Here is a 16262-nt window from a genome sequence, read left to right as displayed (position 1 = left end):
TGTTTACTAGGAAAGAACATCATTGCCCTAATGAATTGTCCCAGTACGTGTGTCCCTGCCTTTTACTGAAGACTGACTTGGGTTATTGAAATCTCACAGACATGACATTTAATAGTAGGGTAAAGTAGACAGGCATGGTGGCACACAGCTTTAATCCCAGCACTCCAGAGGCAGAGGCAGGTGGATCTCCAAGTTTGAGACCAACCTGGCCTACAGAGAGAGTGTCAGGACAGCCAGGACTACACAGAGAAACCCTGTCTTGAAAAACCAAAAAGAAAGGAAGAAAAGAAAATGGAAGAAAGGAAGGAGGGAGGGAGGGAGGGAGGGAGGAAGGAAGGAAAGAAGGAAGAAAGGAAGGAAGAAGGGAGGGAGGAAGGAAGGAGGGAGGGAGGGAGGAAGGAGGGAGGAAGGAAGGAAGAAAGAAAGGACGGAGGGAGGAAGGAAGAAGGGAGGAAGGGAGGGAGGAAGGAAGGAAGGAAGGAAGGAAAGAAAGGGTATTGGGTCACCTGGAACCTGGAACTGATGGTTATGAGCGACCACCATGTGAGTGCTAGGGACTAAAACCAGGTCCTCTGTAAGAACTGAGCCATGTTTGTTTGTTTGCTTAGAGACAGTGTCTCATTATGTAGCCCCAGTTGGCCTGGAATTCAGTATAAACCAGGATGGCCACAAAGTCTCACAGATGGATTGCTTCTGTTTCTCTGCACTGGGATTAAAGGCTAATCCCACCATCTACCATGCTTGGCCATTGTTAGCTTCAAGGCTAGGCAGTTCACCAGCAACTGGAAAGAAAACTGTGTCCTCACCATATTACCACATGGATTTTCAGAGCTCTGAGAGCGTCTCTGGGAGCAGCTGACATGTATACTTTATTCAGAAAGTCTCTATCTCAAACACAGCATTGCCAAATGTTTTTATTCTGCTAATTTTGAAACAAGGGACTTTCTACCTGACTAATTCTGCCAGCACACAGGAAGTAGGACACTGTAGGCCACATTGTCTGAAAACTCCAAATGCCCTGCTGTCTGGGAGATGCCTCTGAAAGTGAGGCTTCTCTGTGTTGAGGCTGTTTCTTTATTTCACCACCTCAGCTATGTGGCTTTTACCTCCTCTCCTTCAATCCCAGCTTGACCTAGACAGGTTTGTATGTTTCCTCTGGCTGTCTAGAAACAGGTCTGAACAGCCAAAGATGATAACCTGGTCTCCAGCGATAAAGCCCCACAGAGAGGGGCCTGAATGGAGATAGAAGCTTTCCATCAAGGACTGACCTCAAGTTGCCCCAAGCATGACGCTTCTTTTCATTCTTTTTTTTGTACAGGCATGAAAATTTGACTAAAGAATTTTGTATAGTTACTAAATATCCTTTAATACTATCCCCAGGGGGCTGGAGAGATGGATCAAGGGTTAGGAACACTGGTTCCTTTTCCAGAAGTCCTGAGTTCAGTTCCCAGCAATCACATGGTGGCTCGCAATCATCTGTAATATGATCTGATGCCCTCTTCTGGCATGCAGGCATACATGCAGATAGAGCACCCATAGATATAAAATAAATAAGTTCTACATAAATAAATAAATGAATGAATGAATGAATGAATGAATGAATGAATGAATGAATGAATGAAGCAAGCAAGCTGAGCTTGGAGATGCATGCCAGAAATTCCAGCACTAGAGGAGGCAGAGGCAGGTGAATCTTTGTGGGTTCAAGGCCAATCTGGTCTACAAAGAGAGTCTATAAGGCTACACAAAGAAATCCTGTCTCAGAAAACCAAAAAATAAAAAATAAAAATAAATCAACACCAAATATCTTCAAGCATTCTGAAAAAGATTTTTCTTCTTCTGCTGCTACTGTTTGTTTGTTTAAAGATTTATTTATTTATTATATATACAGTGTTCTACCTGCACATATGCCTGCACACCAGAAGAGGACACCACATCTCACTATAGATGGTTATGAGCCACCATGTGGTTGCTGGGAATTGAAGTCAGGGCCTTTGGAAGAGCAGCCAGTGCTCTTAACCTCTGGGCCATCTCTCTAGCCTGTTTGTTTGTTTGTTTGTTTGTTTGTTTGTTTGTTTTTAAGACAGGGTTTTTTGTGTTACCGGCCTTGTGTCTTGGAACTCACTTTGTAGACCTTGAACTCAGAGATCTTTCTGTCTTTGCCCCATCTACCACCAAAAGTACCACCAGGCCTGGCTTATTTTTTATTTTTGCAGTGTGGGTATTATTGTGTTTGTGCTGTATTTTGGGGAGCACACACATTCTATAGCACACATATCGAGATCCAGAGGACAACTTGGGCCGACCCACTTTTATTTATTTATTTTTTTAGTGTATAAGTGCTCTATCTGCATGTGTGCCTACAAGGCAGAAGAGGGCTGGGTGCTGGGAATTGAACTCAGGACCTCTGGAGGAGCAGACAGTGCTCTTAACCACTGAGCCATCTCTCTAGCCCATATTTCTTGATGTTTTAGTTGTGGGCCATCTCTCCAGCCCCACCCTACCACTGTTTTTTCTTGCTTGTTTTTAGTTGGGTTTTTTTTGTTTGTTTGTTTGTTTGTTTTGTTTTTTTAAGACAAAGTTTTACTAGGTAGCCCTGGCTGTCCTGGAACTTACTATGTAGATCAGGCTAGCCTCAAATGCTGAGATCTGCCTGCCTCTGCCTCTGCCTCCAGAGTACTGGAATTAAAGGCATAACCCACCATCACTTAGCCTTTCAGTCTCCCTGCTTGGCCTGCTCCCATCTCCTGCCCAAGGTTCAAGCAGTCTTGCTTCAATTTCCAGAATGGGTAGGGTTAAGGGGTATGCCATTTACTGGCTTTCTACATGTTTACATGTGACTGCATTAGTATTCAGTCTCAGCATCCTCCTCTAATAAATGATTAAATCACCCTTTGGGGGTTTCCTCAGCGGTGATGGTTTTTGCAGTGCTAAGGATGTGTATAGCCAGGCCCTGCCACATACAAAAGCAGTCTCTCCACTGAGGTACACTCTCTAGCTCCCATCTTTGATTTGATATAGATTATCACTGTAATATTTAGTAGAGAAGAAAATCCATCCAGGACAACTTTTTCCCCATAAACATGTATGTACCTTATGCTGAGGTATCCTTATTTGATCAGATCTCAAATACTTATGCCAAAAGCTTTTTTTTAAGCCAGGCATAGTGGTTCATGCCTTTAATCCCAGTATTCTGAAGTCGAAGCAGGTGGATCTCTGTGAGTTCAAGGCCAGCCTGGTCTACGTAGTGAGTTCTAAGACAATCAGAGCTGTATAGTGAGATCCTGTCTCAAGAATAAAATCCAAATGAAGCCCCAATCAGACAGCTTCTAGGTCCAAAGCAGGTTCTAAGACCACCAACCACATGGCCAACGGCACCTATAGGAAAATAAAAATGAGTCATAGAAAACAAATTGGCAGTAGCCAAGTCCATTTCCTTAGATGTTCACATCCCAACCAGTCGCCTGCCTCGAGGACTTTCTACACTAGCCATGTTACTTGCTGTTAATTCACCCAACTGTGGTTTGGTATGTTGGCCTCATTCAGTGCGGGAGCCGAGTCTAAGTGTAAGGCCCCCTACAAAGTGTAACTTAACATTAGCCCTCAGGAAAATATGTTAAGAGCAGAACGGGGTATCATTACACCAGTCTTAGACTAACCACTAACCACATTAAGGAAAATACCAAATTCTGACAAAGATTCAAAGAAATTGAATCTCTCATACCTGATGAGTGAGATGGCAAGACGGCTTCAGAAGTTCATATTTTCTTTAAAAATTGATCACATACTTTTCATATAATCCAGCTATTATAAGCCTGTACATTTTGTACAGAAGTTAAAACATGTTCACATAAAGACCTACATAAAAAATTTCACAGAGAAAGAAATCAGGGAAACAACACCCATCACAATAGCCTCAAAAAACATGAAGTATCTTGGTATAACTCTAACCAAGCAAGTCAAAGATTATACAAAAAAAAAAAAAAAAAAAAAAAATCACGTCTTTGAAGAAAGAAATCGAAGAAGATATCAGAAGATAGAAAGATCTCCCATGTTCATGGATCAGTAGTATTAACATAGTAAAAATGGCCATCTTACTGAAAGCAATCTACAAATTCAGTGCAGTTCCCATCAAATTACCAACACAATTCTTTATAGACTTTGAAAGAAACTTCATATGGAAAAACAAAAAACCCAAAATGTCTAAAACAATCCTGTACAATAAAAGATCTTCTGGAGGTATCTCCATCCCTGATCTAGGCAATCCTGAGGAGACTTGATAAGGGTCAGAGGGCAGAGGTGTCCCTCTTTCAGTGGGCTAGGGGACAGGGGTTGGGGAGAAAGAGGGATGGAGGGTGGGACCAGGAAGAGGTGAAAAAGGGAGCTACAATCGAGATGTAAATTGGACAAACTGTAATTTTTTTTTCAAAAAAATAAAATAAAGAAATAAGAAACCACTAAGACTAAAAAAAAAAAAAGAATAAAATCCATTTTTCCCTTGAAAGTCTCTTCTTTTGCCCAAATGAAAACTGTGCTGCTTAACATATATTAATATTTTACTATTTTTATTTTGTTTTGGGCTATGTGTGTGTATGTTTATTTTGAGACAAGTCTTACTGTGAAACCCTGGTTGACCTGGAACTGGCTTTGTAGACCAGGCTGGGCATGAATTCACAGAGACCCTCCTATCTCTGTCTCCAGAGTGCTGGGGTTAAAGGTGTGCTCTGCCACTCAGGGCTTGCTTTTGACTTTTTGAGACAGGGTCTTGTTCTATACCCAGCACCTAGTCTCAAACTCACTATCCTCCTGCAGTTGAGGGGTACAAGCTGTGCCAGCAATCCTGGAAAGATTTAGACATGTTGGTTTTTTTGTTATATTTTGTTGTTGTTGTTGGCTGCGGTGGTGGTGTATATGCATTCACTTATGTGTGGGGGCCAGAGGGCATTGGCAGATATTGTTCTCAATCTCTGCCTCTGCCTTATTGTGTGAGATAAGGTCTCTTGCCAAACCTGGAGCTAGCCAGACTGGCGGCCAACAAGCCATGGGCATCCTCCTTGTCTCTGCTCCCCTCAGAACTGGGATTACAGTATTGCCAAGTGTGTTCTTCAGGATCAAAATCTGGCCTGGTTGGTATTTTGCGTATCAAGTACTTTGCTGAATGGGCCATGTTCCCAGTCTTTTTGGAGAGTAGGTTGACTGATTTTGAGGCAAGGTCTAACATAGCCCAAGTTTCCCTTGAACTTATTATAAAGCCAAGATGACCTTAACCTTTTAAACCTTTTACCTCTACCTTCCAAATACTGGGATCACAGGTGTATGCCACTTGTCTTGGCTAGAGTCTTGTGTATTTAGATCCTTTCCCTTAAATATAAAAGTGTACCACCTGGACAGTGGTGACACACACACCTCTAACAGAACACTTGGGAGGCAGAGGCAGGCAGAACACTGAGTTTGATGCCAACCAGGTATACAGAGCATTCCAGGACAGCCAGGACGATACACACACGCAAAAACCTCCGTCTCGAATAAATAAAAGCATACTTAAGATTCTAGGAAGTCAAAGCATGTCACAAAAAATAAAGGCATACTTGGAAATTTTCCTTTGTGTCTCTGGCTCTGCACCCAGTTCTCTTCACCTCTCTCCTACCCAAGGTGTCTCCATTGTGTAGTGTCTGCCTTGGGAATTGCCTCTGGGTCCTAAGTGTTCCTGTCCAAACCTTTGCCTGTTTTCCCAACTAAGACTGATGTTCTGCTTCTTGCACTGAGTGACTGTTACTTGGGTTTTCCACCAGTGTTTCCAGCTGATGTTCTAGCACACGTTTTGCTGTTGGGACTGGCTTCTGTAGGAGCTGAACAATGTCTCTTTGCTTCCTTTGAGGCCCCAGTAAAACCAAATGAACCTTTTCCCTTGTCTGCAGAGACACCTGCTGGTGAAAGGCTACAGTACATTTTGCCCGCTTGTGCTTTACAGGGGCCCACTAAGTCTTTCTATTTAAACTTCAGGCAATTGGAAAACCACAAGCCCACGCCAGGAGCCAGGAGCTTGAAATCCAAATGCAGCAATTGCGTTATGGCCAGAAAGAAAGTACAATGGGGACTAGGGAGATGGGTAATGGTAAGATGCTTGCCACACAAGCATAAAACCTGACTTGAGGGAACATGGGGGTGCACCCCTTTAATCCCAGCACTCAGGAGTATGGAAGCAGCCGGAATCTTTGTGAGTCTGAGGCCAATGGAGGCCAGAAGAGCTGGAGTTACAAGCACTTATGAACCGCCTGATATGGATGTTGGGAAGCAGGCTTGGCTTCTCTGCAAGAGCAGTGTGCACTCTTAACTGCAGAACTTTTTCCACCCATTTCATTTATTTATTTATTTATTTTCAAGAGAGGGGTGTGTGTGTGTGTGTGTGTGTGTAGCTCTGGCTGTCCTGGAACTAGCTCTATAGACCATGCTGGCCTTGAATTTACAGAGATCCACCTGCCTCTGCCTCCTGGAGTGCTGAGATTACAGACGTGTGCCACCTCACCTGACCACCCTTTTTTTTTTTTACTTTCTTATTTCTAGTCATTCTATAGCTTAGACTATCTGGCTTACGCATCACTCCTTCTTCAGCTTCTCTAGGGTTAGGATTACAGCCATCCCACTGGCTTCTTTTTATATTTCGTAGTAAGTTCCTATTGTTGAGAGTTTTGTTGTTGTTTTGCCTTATTAGGATTGGAACTCAGGCTTCATACCTGTTAGGCAATGATGCTGCCACAGAGCTCCATCTTCAGCCCAAATGAAATAAAATTTAAGTTAAAATAAAGGTGCAAGCTGGTGAGATTGTCCAGGGGGTATAGGCTTCAACTGCCAAGTCTGAGGAACTGAGTAGGGTGGTTGGTATTCCCTCTCCCGTCCCCTAGGGACCATATGGTAGGAGGAGAGATCTTACTCTGAAAGCTGTCCTCTGACCTCCACATATGCTAAAGCAACAGGTGCAAACCTGCATCAGAAAAAGGAAATATTGTGCAGGGCTTGGTGGCACATGCCGTTAAACCCAGCACTCAGAGATAGAGGCCTTATCAACCTAGTGAGTTCCAGATCAGTCAGAGCTACACAGAGCTGTCTTATTTTTAACAAAATCTCAATCATTTGGTTTTACCATAAAGATTCGTGAGCCAGATACTGGAGTGAAAGCTAGCTTGGAGAGACAGAGAAGGCACCTACACTATCTCAAAAAACCTTTAAACTGAATGTCCCTCCCTTCTACTTCCTTTGTGTCTCTCTATCCAACCTCCTAACCTCTTCTTTCCCTCTATGTTTTTTTTTTTCTTAATAATCCTATGTTCATTTCTTGTGAACTGGTTGCTTGCTCCACCTTTTGACCTATGGTTGAGTCTATTTTAATCCTGTTTAAGCAGAAAGTTCTTAGATTAAAGGTGTGTGCTAAGGCTGAGTCACACCACTAAAAACAGGTTTTCGCACTAAATATCACTATCTTAGGGTTCACAGTGTGATAAAATATTCTGCAACACTATCTCAAATAAAAAAAGGACTGGAGAGATAGCTGGTTAAGAACACTGGCTGTTCTTCCAAAGAACCTAGGTTCAATTCCTAGCACCCACATGACTGTTCATAACTTTCTGCAAGTCCTATAACAGGGAAATCAGACACCCTCACACAGACCCACATGCAGGCAGAACATGAATGCACATAAAAGTAAATAAGTCAGATGGAAGCAATGATACACACCAGTAATCCTAGCACTCAGGGAGGCAGAGGCAGGCAGATCTCTGTGAGTTCAAGGGCAGCCAGGTCTACAAAGCAAGTCCAAAACAGTCAAGGCTATACAGAGAAATCTTGTCTCAGAAAAAAACAACAGCAAAAACAAACAAAAAACTTTAATTATTTTTATTTTTAATGTATTTGTGTGTCTGTCTGGCTGTAGGTCAGAGGAGAACTTTCTGTTCTCTCCTTCCACCTTTTGATGAGTTATAGAGATTGAACTGAGGTTGCCAGACTGGCCTTGAAAGCTCCTTTACCCACTGAACCATCTCACTGATCCTTGATGGCTTTTATTTTTGAATTTCAAAGAGGACAATATCTCATAAAATGGAAAAAGTATTCCAATAAGCCAAGAAGAGGAGGTTAGTTACGTAGATAGAAAAGGCTGAAAAAAGCAAAAATAAAACAATCAAATTAGTCATTTCATTTATTTATCTTATAAGGCATTGGCAAAAAGCCTGAACAGTAGAAATACAGCTTACATCAGGTTACCTTACTCAGAAAATTTAAGGGGAATCAATGGGTGATGGTGGGATGGTGTTTGCCTGTAATCCCAGTTTGGGAGGCAAAGGCAGGTAGATCTCCGAGTTTGAGGCCAGCCTGGTTCACAGAGCCAGTTCCAAGACAGCCAGAACTAAACAGAGAAATCCCATCTCTGGGGCAAGGGGAAAATTATGGGGAATAGAAGTTTGTTATCAGGTTTACAACTGGCCTGTTTGGGAAATGTCTGTCTTATCCTTCTCATTTCTCAGAAGGTCAGATAGCAACTTTGTTTCACTTTGGTAAACTAGAACATTAGTATGAATGACTCATTTTTATTTGTATAAAATTGATACATAATATCTGGGGTACTCCATAATGATTGATCCATGTATGCAAAATCTGTCTGAGCCTACTGTAGGAGCTTTGTCCAAAACAATGGCTTCAGATTTTTTTCTTTTTTTTTTTTTTTTGAGAGGAAGTCTCACTTTCTGAGTGCTGGGATTAAAGAATGTGTCATCACATTCAGTTCAGCTCTCACTTTCATTGTCTTTCTTTACTTTTGATATTTTGAGACAGTTTCAGACAGCCCAGGTGCCTTCAAACTTAAGGCCTCCTGCCTCAGCCAACTGAATGCTAAGGTTATAGATGCCACTATACCAGGTGTGGTGGTTTGATTGAAAATGGTCCCATAGACTCGTAGGGAGTGGCATTATTGGAGGTGTGGCCTTGTTGGAGGAAATGTGTCACTAGGTGTGGGCTTTGAGGTTTCAGAAGCTCAAGTCAGGCCTAGTGTCACTTTCTGCTACTTCTCCAGCACCGTGTCTGCTGTGTGCCACCATGCACCCTGCCATAGTGATAACGGACTAAACCTCTGAACTGTAAGCCAGGCCTAAGTAAATGCTTTCCTTTTTAAGATTTATTATGGTCATGGTGTCTCTTCATAGCAATAGAACAGTGACTAAGACACCAAACTTAATAATCTTATTATTAATAATAAATAATACAAATTTTCTACCAAAAATGATATCATCAAGAAAGTAGAAAGAGAGCCAAATATGGTGCCATATAGCTATAATCTCAGCACTCCATGCTCAGGCAGAAAGATCTCAAGTTGGAGGCCAGCCTGGGACTATAGTAGAAATAACTTATCTTGGGCTGGGAAGATGGCTTAGTGGTTAAGGGCACTAGCTGATATTCCAGAGGACCCAGGTTCAATTCCCAGCACCAACAGGAAGGCTTACAACCATGTGTAACAACAGTTACAGGATCTCATGCTCTTCTAGCCTCTGTGGGTACCAGGCACATATGTAGAACACAGTCATTCATGCAAACAAAATATTCATTCACATAACATAATAAAATAATAATGTCAGGCTGGAGAGATGGTTCATAGGTTAAGAACACTTGCTGTTCTTCCAAAGGTCCTGAGTTCAATTCCCAGCAGCCACATGGTGGCTCATAACTATCTATGGTAAGATCTGATGTGCAGGCAGAATGTTGTATAAATAATAAATAAATCTTTAAAAAATAACAATATCTTTTTTTTCCCACAAGATGGTTAGCTTTGGCTGTCCTGGAAATTCATTCTATAGACCAGGCTGGCTTTGAACTCACAGAGATCTACCTGCTTCTGCTTCCCAAGTACTGTGATTAAATGCTTGTGCCACTACCACCCAACACAGTTTTTTAGTAAATAATTTTTAGAAAGAGAAAAAGAGAGAGGTGGGGGGAGGGAACGGGTCAGGGCCTGAGTTCATTTCCCAGGACCTGTTGCAGGTTACTTGATCCCAATGTGAACCTCAGGATTGTAAACTATAAAAACCTGTTTCTTGTTTGGTATGGTTCAGTCCTAAAACACACCTTTAATCAAAAAACTTTTTGTTTATTGTGAACAGGTGATTGTGATTTGGCTCAGCCCTAGCACTCACCTTTAATCCATGAGCTTTCTGTACACAGGATTTAATAAAGTTAACCTTGGGTCAAGAGGCAGAGCAAGAAACCAGCTGATAGGGATTAAGTAGAAAGGAGGGACTTTGAGAAAAGAGCATTTAGATAATGTGGAGAAGAACAAAGAGCTTTTTGGCTTTTTCCTCCTAGGCTATTGGGCGAGCTAGCAGGCCTTTTCCTCCTGGGCTTCCAGCTGAGCTAGCAAGCTTTTTGGCCTTGAGCTTTTGGCTTTTGGCTTTTTCCATTTGGGACATGAGCTGAGTAGAAAGTTCAGCTAGGTGCTTTCTCTGCCTCTCTGAGGTAGTAGGTTTTCACCTCAGCATTTGGCTTCTGAGTCTTCATAGGTAAAAATCAAAAGATTTGGGATTTAGTTTTTTATAACAACAAGCACCTATATCAAGCAGGTCACAGCTATCTGTAACATCAGTTCCAGGGAGCCCGATTCCCACTTCAGGCCTTTTTTTAATGTGAAAAAGAGAACCTACAAGATGAGAGAAAAATACTTCAGGCCCAGTAGAACATGCAAGTAATGTCAACACTGGGAGGTGGAGGCAAGAGAGTTGAAAACTAAGTCATCATCAGCTGCATAGTAACTTTGAAGCCAGTCCTGACTATAAACAAACAAACAAATAAAAAGCACATATTGAAAGTATTGTGATGACAAAAAGGACAGATAATAAATAAAAGTATTAGCAAAGATATGGAGAGATTGAGACACTCATGCCTTTCTGGTGGGAATGTAAAATGGTGCAGACACATTGGAGAAAACACCTTGGGATTAAACATGGAGGGAGAGCAAGATGGCTCAGCTATTTTGTAAAGGTATTTGTTTTGTCTATGTGTAGCCACCTGAGTTAAATTACCAGGATCTACATTATGGAAGGAGAGAACTGGCTCCCACATGTTGTCCTGTGACTACCACATACAGGATCTATTTTTCTCAATCTCTCTTTTCTCTCCTCTCTCACTCTCTCTCTCCTCTTCTCCCTTCTCCCTCACACACACACAAATACACACACTGCCCCTTAACTCTTTCTGAGTCTATCCTACCTCTCTGCAATGTCCAACTTCGTGTCTTTTCCCTTCCCCTCCTTTTAATAACCCATTGAGTCCAACTTAGACTGTCCATTTACTCCTGAGTGTGGGGCCATTCACTGAAGTGTGGTTGACCTGCCAGGGGCTACACCCTTAAAGAAAACGGACTCTCCCTCCTCTAGAAACCATCAGCTCTCAATAGCTCCTCAGTTAGGGGTGGAAGCCCATGAACACCTTCCCCCTCCATGCTAGAATGTTGACTGTTTTGACTTTGTGTAGGCAACCACAGCTGCTGTGAGTTCATGAGTACCACAGTCTTGCTATGTCCAGAAACACTGTTTCCCCAAAATCCTCTCTTTTGACTCCTCCTACCATGATGGTTCCTGAACCGTGTGTGTGTGTGTGTGTGTGTGTGTATGTGTGTGTGTGTGTGTGTGTGTGTTAGATGTCCCATCTGTGGCTGAGTACCTCACTGACACTCCCATCTGTGGCTGTGTGCAATTTCAGCACTTGGGAGTTTCTGTGTTAACCACTGTCCAAGAATAAAGAAACTTTTCTGGAGAAATCTGAGAGTAACACTCATCTTAAGGAGAGAGATATGAATTTAGAAGACAGTGTGACACTGTGTTTATTTATCAGAATAATAACAATAGGTTCATCCCAGGGACCCATGAGCTCTCCAACTGTTCTTGGCCAGATTTACAACACCAGGCATGTGTTTGCTCCTATGGAGTGAGCCTTAAATCCAAGCAGAAAGCAATTGGTTACCACCGTAACATTCATGCCACTATTGTACCTGGCATATTTTGCCATGACAGTCATTATTGTAATTCACAGGATTCACAGCTAGGTTACCATTGTTTCCCAAGTCCATGTCCCAGTAGCCTACATTTCACCCTCCAGCATTGTGAAAGCAAGCCAACAGGAAGGACGCCTCCTGGTTGGTAACAACTTGGTTTCTTTATGTCCTTTGACTAATGTATGTGATGTCTCCAGCAATAGAGTCAAGTTCTGGTTAGCAACCAAGAGCAATGGCAATAGCCTGTATTGTCTGGGGAGTCTCTACGTATATGTTGGTCAGATACCTCTGACCAACAACTTGAGATGTGGTACCCTTTAACTGGTATGGGGCTTTTTACTTGACAGTCTATAGCTTCTGAGGGGATCATAATCCTTTATATAGGATAATTCCTAGATGTGTGTGTGTGTGTGTGTGTGTGTGTGTGTGTGTATGTGTGTGTGTGTGTGTTCAGCTTATAAACTAATAGGTTTCCTTATTCCTCTCTTTTTCCATTCCTATTTAGCAATTTTCTGAACGAGATCCCTCAAAGGTACAACCCAGTGCTTCATCTGCTTAATGGGCAGACTTAATGGGCCATATACTAGTTCCATTATTCCTGGGAAAACAGCACTCCCATCCCTGGAGTCTGGGAAGAGTCTTTCATGGTTATGAGCAGCTCAGCTACTTCAATAGCCATAACCATGTCTTCTCTTTCTTGCCTTTCCCTTGTTGATAGACTTCAAGGACTGCCACCTTCATTCTGGTTTGGAGGCTGTCTCAGCCCTACAATTGTTTTCTAGGGCTGTGTGTTTACGTAGTGTCTGGTTAACTTGGAGGAGAAGAGTGCGATTTCTCTACTTCTAAGGCTAATATCTCACAGCTGCAGAGCTGCAGCTACACACCCAGCTATTAAAAGCCACCTGTCAGACCTCTTCCTGAGTGGACTGGGAAGTATGAATTGGGGAAAGAACTAGAATGAGCTAATGTGACTCACCTCCCTGTAGGAGACAGACTAGAGCAACAATGGGAAGAAGTGAGTTTCCACAAAAGACAGGGCAACATGGCTATACACAGTGAATACAAAATAGTGGGAAAGCCGGGTGGTGGTGGTGCTTGCCTTTAATCCCAAGACAGATAAATCTCTTGAGTTTGAGGCCAGGCTGGTCTACAGAGTACAGGATAGCCTATTATACAGAGAAACCCTGTCTTGAAAAACCAAATGAAAACAAAAAAAAAAAAAAAAAAAAAATTCTAGTGGCATGAGGTGGCACACATTTGCAATCTGAGCACTTGAGAGTTGGAAGCAGGAATGTTAGTTCAGGGTTGGCCTGGGGAGATGGCTCAGTCTGTAAAGTACAGGAAAACCCGTGTAAAAGCAGAACCTTCTGCAAGCACTGGGGAGTCATCCCAGCCCTTGGAGGCAGACAGGAGGATCCCTGGAGCTCACTGGGCAGAGGATTAAAGGAGGTTTTTGCTTTTGTTTTCCCTATCCTGCTACAGGTGCTGATATCCAGAAGGCTCTTGCTGCAGCAAAGGGAGAATTCGAAAGTCCCCAAGAGAAGGAACATTGTTGTGGTAGTGCCAGCCTGCAGAGGTGCCAATAGCCAGTGAGAACCACAGCACAATAACCAAGTACAGCAGTGTGCATTGTTCCCAGCAGAGTGGCGACAGTCCCTAGCAGGAACTACTCTGCCAAACAGCATGAGACAAAGCAGTGTTAACAGAGTGTTTCAGAGCAGCAGTAACGTCTGTAATGTACTTGGCTATTTTGGGAAGGAAGCATGTTGCACAGCCCTTAGAACTGCTAAAACCATTGAAGGAGAAAAGAGCAAAGGTCCTTATAGTGCAATGTCATTTCAAATCACTAAAAAGTTAGTAGAATGGAACTGCTGGCATCATGGAGAAGATAGTAACTGAATCTTTAAATTAACCTTGTCTTGGCCTGTTTTTAAAAATTAATTGATTAATTAATTGGGAGACACCCACAGGCCATGGCACCCACATGTAGGTCAACGGATTACTATAGAGAAACCAGGTCACTATGTTTCAAGGCAGTCTTTCTTGTTTCTGCCACTGTGTTATGTACTCCAGACAGCTACTCTCCTATCTCCACCTCTCATTTCACTATAGGAGTGCTGGATTTACAGATGCATGCCACTGCATCTAGCCTTTACCTGGGTCCCAGCACACTGAACTCAGGGCTTTAGGCTTGCACAAAAAGCACTTGTATCTGATGAGCCACCATGCTGGTCTGTGATGGCTTATCATGTCAACTTGAGCACACTAGGGAATTCCCAGACAGTCAATAAAATATTGTTTCTAAACGTATGTGCCTAAAAGGGTGTTTCCAGATGAGAGCTGCTTATTGACTTCCACCACGTGATTCCTGAGGCTCAAACTCAGGCTGTCAAGCTTAGAGGCAGGAATTTTCACTCACTGAGTGGTCTTGCCCATCCAGGTGTTGCCAAATGGGTTAGCATTTAAGTCAGCTGACTGAGAAAGAAAATTTGCCCTAGTCATTATGTATGGACTTCCTGCAATCAGTTAAGAGAACAAAATTGCAGAGGAAAAGTTATTTGCCCTGTATGCTTGAGCTATGCTATCCTTCCCACCTGCCCTCAGATACAGCATTCCTGGTTTTCAAGCCTTCATGCGTGACCTGGAACTACACCTCCAGCTCTCCCAGGCCTCTAGTTTGCATATAACAGGTGGTGCATGATCTCCATAATCTTAGGAGACAACCATTCATACACCTGTGTGTATTTCCCACTGGTTCTGGGTTTTCTCCCCACCTCCCCATTTAAACTTGGATGAGGATATGTGAGTACAGCTATGTAGTGTATGGGCATGTGTGTAAATACACACCTTCTTGGAGGCCAGAAAGGACACTGAGTGTCCTTCTCTGTCCTTCTCTACTTTATTCCTTTGGAACAGGTTCTCTTATTGAGCCTAGGACTAGGCTGGTGGCCAGCAAGCCCAACAATTCTCCTGCCTCAGCCTCAGACAATGCTGGAATTACAGGCACTGTGTAGTCCCGACCAGCTTTTTCAGAGGGGCTGAGATCCAAGCTCAGGTTCTCATGTTTGCTCTTCCTCATTAAGATATCTCTCCAGCACCCCCACCCCACCCCCCACACACAAAAGGTTTTCATGCAACCCAGTCTAGCCTCAAATTTAAGATGTAACATTGGATGGAACTCCCGATCCTCCTGACTCAGTCTCCCAAGTGCTGGGATTACAGGTATGCACCACCACACCCAGCTTGGTTCTTTTCTCTGGAGAATCCTGATTGATGCAGTCACCATGCCTGTCTACAGTTGGAAGGTGGTTTTTTGTTTGGTTTTGTTTTTCAGTACAGAGTTTTTCTGTGTAGTCCTGGCTATCCAAGAACTCACAGAGATCCACCTGCCTCTGCCTCCTGAGTGCTGATGTGACCTCCTGGCACATCATAGGTCTTTGGTACTACAGTGCCAAAATGTGAGCAAGGCATTGAGTTTCCCTGGCAGGTAGTTCTGGATAGTTCTGGCAATCCCTACTTCCAGAACCCTCCCTACTTCCACTTAAAATAAATAAATAAATAAATGGAAGGAAACAGGCTTTCTTTGTGTTTTGCCTTGTCCTGGGGGTTTAATGGAAACAGAATATTTAACTTAGTCCCTGGTAGATAGGTTGTACTAAGTCCCTTATGCCACCCAAGAAAAGTCAGAAACAAGCCAATGAGACAACAAATCAGGAAATGATACTTGCCACCAAGCCTGGTGACCTGGGTTCAATCCCCTGTACTTACATAGTGACAGGAGGGAACTGATTCCTGAAAGTTATCCTCTGACTTCCACATACATGTACATTCATAGTCACATACAATACACACAAACACACAAATATATATATATATATATATATATATATATATATATATATATTTAATTTTAAAGAAAAGTCAGAAACAAGTGCTAGCTGGAGAGACAAAAGACTTAGTTTCTCCATGGCCTTTTCCCATGAATATGCCTGCAAAGGTGGTTGCCAGGGTGGCTCAGAGAACCTGCAGCAATAAATCTCAAGTAGTCTGAGGTTTGCCATAAGCAACACTCTGTCTTCCAAAGTAAGAGACTCTCTTTACATCTTTGATACACTGGGGATGAAGGGAGGTGGGTAGGGAGAAGACTGATCCTTTCTAGGTCTTAATTTCTTTTAAAGATGACTGTATGAACTAGAAGGCAAATGTCCTCACAGTTTTCCTTGGGTGGAAAGGATTG

Source organism: Psammomys obesus, unplaced genomic scaffold, assembly GCF_907164565.1.
Source record: "Psammomys obesus unplaced genomic scaffold, mPsaObe1.curated_primary_1811, whole genome shotgun sequence".
In the NCBI taxonomy this organism is placed as follows: Eukaryota; Metazoa; Chordata; class Mammalia; order Rodentia; family Muridae; genus Psammomys; species Psammomys obesus.
This window is presented reverse-complemented; position numbering follows the sequence as displayed.